Consider the following 6000-nt stretch of genomic DNA (forward strand, 5'->3'; position numbering starts at 1 on the left):
TTTTTGAGTTTCAGTTCTAAGTATGGGGAACCCCCAAAATTTATTGTTTTTTTTTCTATTTTTGTTTGAACATCTTAATGCGGTTCATAGAATACATCCACTTACTAAGTTTGAACAGTATAGCTCTTATAGTTTCGGAAAAAAGTGGCTGTGACAGAATCGGACAGACAGACGGACATGACGAATCTATAAGGGTTCCGTTTTTTGCCATTTGGCTACGGAACCCTAAAAAGTTGATTCACCCTCTGGCACTTTATAAATAAACCAGCATCAGACCGCGACTTCGCCTGAGTAGTATCACCAGGGGTCGGACAAAAGTGCGGATGACGTAAAAATGACGTAATCTTGCACACAGGATGATGTTTGAGTTTGTATTTAAACTTCCGTGTGACATGTAGTAACAAAGTAGTATTAATGAAGTAACAGAATAATCGTAAATAAATCCATGGAATTAATAATACAGGTGGTAGGGTGATGTAGTGAATAAAATAAATTTCACGAAACTTGTTACCATAAGGTATAATTATTTGAAATTAGTTAGAACAAGTCTGTGGGATTGCCACAATATTCGAGTAAAGATGACATTTTAGTGCGTTTTCTTATACATTAGTAAATATAAATTTTAGCTAAATATAATCGTGAAGATACAATAGCTAAACAATAACGAAGTCAATTGATTGTTCATCTGATTGACAATGTGTCAGTCAAAAACGTACTTACTCATTTCAAGTGGCGATATCGTTTAATAAAGAGGTTGATAAATGATAAGTGATAATTGTTTATGAAAATCAAGAATACTATTTGAAATCACCTATAAGTGGTTTGACGTCATCCGCACTTTTTGTACGACCCCTGAGTATCACCAATACCCTTCCTCTTAATACTCTCGTCCTCATAATACACCTCTCGGGGGACAAATTCCGACATAAAAAAAAGCGGCCAAGTGCGAGTCGGACTCGCCCATGAAGGGTTCCGTACCATTTATGACATATTAAAAAAACTACTTACTAGATCTCGTTCAAACCAATTTTCGGTGGAAGTTTGCATAGTAATGTACATCATATATTTTTTTAGGTTTATCATTCTCTTATTTTAGAAGTTACAGGGGGGGGACACACATTTTACCACTTTGGAAGTGTCTCTCGCGCAAACTATTCAGTTTAGAAAAAAAATTATATTAGAAACCTCAATATCATTTTTGAAGACCTATCCATAGGATACCCCACACGGTATGGATTTGATGAAAAAAAATAATTTGAGTTTCAGATGTAAGTATGGGGAACTCTCAAATTTTTTTTTCTATTTTGGTGTGAAAATCTTAATGCGGTTCACAGTAATCACAGTTCACATTGTTGTATGTTATGTGGCCAACTAGGTACTTATAGGCCAGATTATTATTCGTACTGAAAACGCGTAATATGGTACATTAGGACTATACATGAGAGATTTATTTTAACATCGTGGTTTAGATACATCAAAAAAACAATTATAGTGAGTTCAGGTTTTAATTAATCAAATTATGTATCACAATAGTCACAATCATAGTCTTATTTCTTTAATTCTTAGCAAATTCTCTAAAATTGCTTTTCAAAACTAATATAACAAATAAAAATAAGCGACGTTCTTTATAATTAACTCTCAACTATTATATAAAAAATCAACTATTAATAGGTATTGAGGAACATATTTTATTTTTTTGGTTTTCCCCTTTTAGAGTCAAGTTCCGGTACACGGAACAATGCCCGCTTAGTGCCTACTTTTGTCGGGGCCTTAATTGCGGAGATAATCTTATCCATTGCATAGTATGTACAGTCCTGTTTCTCAGGCTATTTCCAAGACAGTCCACAACGTGTCAAACAGTTTACATACGCCCCATCACTATCGATTGTTTTGACTTGTCCCGGCCACTGTTCACCTTCGTATTCCACTATAACATACTCGCCCGGCTTGGGAATAAACTGCGTAGAATGTAGCGTATCAGCTGTATCTGGAATATCAGCTGCAAGTTCATCTGCGAACTCGTATAGCATATGTCGTCATCGCTTTCTGAGGCGGAATCAACCGTTTTTTTTTTTGTAATTTTTTTGATGTTTGATTTCAATTGCATGTTGGACAAATGCAGCTTCTTCGGCATCTGAAAAAATACGCGGACGGCTCGGTTCTCTAACTTTGTTCATTCCAAGAGCTTTTAATTTCAAAATTATCGAGCTTCTAGGGATCTTATATTTTTTGGCAGCTTCGCGTTGAGTTAGGGTTTTATTTGTGATGTCCGTAAGGCAATGTTCCATTTGCCTTTCACTATGACACTTATATGCCCACCCCCCAACTTTACTTCTCATTAATTTGTCCCGTGCCATTATTTTCTACAACAAAAATAAGTTCGGTTTAAATTATGGTCCAAGAAAAAATTAGGACTATAGTTGAGACCCGAGGATAAGAGAACAATAAAAATTTTTTTGCAAGAATCATTACCTGCCATATAAATCCAACTCTGAGTAGCAGACTTCACTTTAAGTAGTATTTTTTATTAAAAGTTTACGGAGTTCTCTCAAACACGTTCCGACCGTTATTTCTTTGAGGCGACAGACTAAGTTGAAAAAGTGCGCCACCTATCGGTCAAATGCTTCACTCGGCAGTACGAACATTAATAAACGAAAAAATATTCAAATAATAAACTAGATGTCACTACTAGTTGCCATTGAGTTGGTTTTGTTTGACATATTAGCTGGACCACAGTAGGGGCCCCGCACTATAGTTGTGTAGTTTTACGGTTCCGTTTTTTGCCATTTGGCTACGGAACCCTAAAAATATGATTTGTCATGATCTACTAACTACCTGTGTGCCACATTTCATCTATAATCGTACAGTCATTTTTTTTTTGCATGAATTAGGGACAAACATTCAAACATACAAATGTTCACATTTATAATATTAGTAGAAAGATCATTACGATTTTGTATGTTTTATTATAATATGAACATTTTCTAACTTAGATTAATATAGGTACGGTTAGTAAGCCTTACTTTTAAAATGTATTGTGAAACAAACTACGACGCCACCTATGGTTACTAGCGCCATCTAGTAAAGTTGGCAGGTACTACTTTAGTTTCGCTACTCGCCACAGGATAGCGTTAGTGGTAAGCAGTTTATAATAGTTTACGCACGCTATTTCCAACAATTATAATATACAATGGTTATATTAGAATGTAATGCTAACAAATTAGTTACCGATATTTTTACAGCTCATTGAGTATATTTAAGTATGAAACATTATAGATTTTATGATGTTTTATTGGAAAACAAATTTATTACGTAAAAACACAATGTTAATGATATTAATTGAGACCTCATTGAACAAATTCTAGAACCTCTTTCACCTAAGCTTTATGTGGCCACTTCACGTTGATAAATCAAATGACACGTTGATAATAACATTTAAGACAAATTAATTATTGACACGACAGAAAGTGTTAAACTTCTTGTCAGTTAATAAAACCTTTTTAAATTGATTTTTTTTTTGTTCGGTAAATAAAAACAAAAAAAAGGATGAAAAGTTTTCTTAATTTATATTAAAAGTTCATTGTTCTGTTCATATTCATTGCACAGTACCATCTCTTAAGAGCCCTTAATCCTTGGAGCGTTCTCTGATTTCACGAAATAACGCTCGATAGATGGCGTTGGCGCTCAGTACGCGAGCGCCGGCAACGCGACGCGCGTTTCAATGCAGACTAGAATAATCTTGATAGTTTTCAATATAATTTCAAGCAACATTAATTTTAGTGTCATATGATATCATATGGGCACTCTTTATTTTATTGTATATGCACAGTAGTTTTTTTTTATGTACACTACTACTAAGTGTACAGACTACAGAGTGTACTATAACCCTTGCTCTTTATTCTGTCTCTTTCACACCAATGGAAAATGAAGAAGTTAGTAAATGACTGCAGGTATAAATAAAGTATATTAGTGCGATAGAGAGACAGATAGTGTTTCGTTGTCGTATCGTAAACGATTGGCATGTTGGCCACACACTTGCTTAGTGCCTAGCCAAAATACCAATCGTTTGCGTATATTAGTGCGATAGAGAGAGAGTAGTGTTTCGTTGTCGTATCGTAAACGATTGGCATGTTGGCTACGCACCCATGATACCTAGCCAAGAAGCCAATCGATTGCGCATATTAGTGCGATAGAGAGACAGATAGTGTTTCCTTGTCGTATCGTAAACGTTTGGCATGTTGGCTACGCACCCATGCTGCCCAGCCAAGATGCCAATCGTTTGTGCATATTAGTACGAGAAAGAGACAGATAGTGTTTCGTTGTCGTATCGACTGGCATGGTGGCTACGCACCCATGCTGCCTAGTCAAGATGCCAATCGTTTGCGCACATTAGTGCTATAGAGTTTCAGTGTTATTTGAAATCACGTTAGGGTTTGTATTATTATTTTTGACTCGAATGAAGTCCATCCAGGTTCTTATGATGGAGTCAGGAGTTGGTCACCAGAACTCCTAATCTACTCATTATAATTCCTTCGTGCTTGGGCTCAAAAGATTTGCCCTGACGAACACCATCGATCTAGATGAGGTCCAGGGTCTCATGACGGAGTCAGGAGTTGGTCACCAGAACTCCCCAGAACTCCTAATTTACTCATCATAACTCCATCGAGTTTGGGCTCAATAGATTTACCCTGATGAGCACCATCAATCTAGATGAAGTCCAGGGTCTCATGATGGAGTCAGGAGTAGGTCACTAGAACTAATCTACTCATTATAATTCCATCGTATTTGAGCTCAATAGATTTGCCCTGACGAGTACCATCGATCTAGATGAAGTCCAGGGTCTCATGATGGAGTCAGGAGTTGGTCACCATAATTCCTAATCTGCTCATCATAACTCCATCGTGTTTGGGCTCAATAGATTTGCCCTCACGAGCACCATCAATCTAGATGATGTTCAGGGTCTCATGATGGAGTCAGGAGTTGGTCACTAGAACTCCTAATCTACTCATTATAATTCCATCGTGTTTGGGCTCAAAAGATTTGCCCTGACGAGTACCATCGATCTAGATGAAGTCCAGGGTCTCATGATGGAGTCAGGAGTTGGTCACCAGAATTCCTAATCTACTCATTATAATTCCATCGTATTTGGGCTCAAAAGATTTGCCCTGACGAGTATCATCGCTCTAGATGAAGTCCAGGGTCTCATGAGGGAGTCAGGAGTTGGTCACCATAATTCCTAATCTACTCATCATAACTCCATCGTGTTTGGGCTCAATAGATTTGCCCTCACGAGCACCATCAATCTAGATGATGTTCAGGGTCTCATGATGGAGTCAGGAGTTGGTCACTAGAACTCCTAATCTACTCATTATAATTCCATCGTGTTTGGGCTCAAAAGATTTGCCCTGACGAGTACCATCGATCTAGATGAAGTCCAGGGTCTCATGATGGAGTCAGGAGTTGGTGATGATGATGCTCGTCAGGGCAAATCTATTGAGCCCAAACACTATGAGGTTATGATGAGTAGTTTAGGAGTTCTGGTGACCAACTCCTGACTCCATCATGAGACCCTGGACCTCATCTAGATCGATGGTGTTCATCAGGGCAAATCTATTGAGCCCAAACACGATGGAGTTATGATGAGTAGATTAGGAGTTCTGGTGACCAACTCCTGTCTCCATCATGAGACCCTGGACCTCATCTAGATCGATGGTGCTCATCAGGGCAAATCTTTTGAGCCCAAACACGTTGGAATTATAATGAGTAGATTAGGAGTTCTAGTGACCAACTCCTGACTCCATCATGAGACCCTGGACTTTGTCTAGATTGATGATGCTCGTCAGGGCAAATCTATTGAGCCCGAACACGATGAGGTTATGATGAGTAGATTAGGAGTTCTGGTGACCAACTCCTGACTCCATCATGAGACCCTGGGCCTCATCTAGATCGATGGTGTTCATCAGGGCAAATCTATTGAGCCCAAACACGATGGAGTTATGA

The sequence above is a fragment of the Cydia pomonella genome, chromosome 13, assembly GCF_033807575.1.
Source record: "Cydia pomonella isolate Wapato2018A chromosome 13, ilCydPomo1, whole genome shotgun sequence".
In the NCBI taxonomy this organism is placed as follows: Eukaryota; Metazoa; Arthropoda; class Insecta; order Lepidoptera; family Tortricidae; genus Cydia; species Cydia pomonella.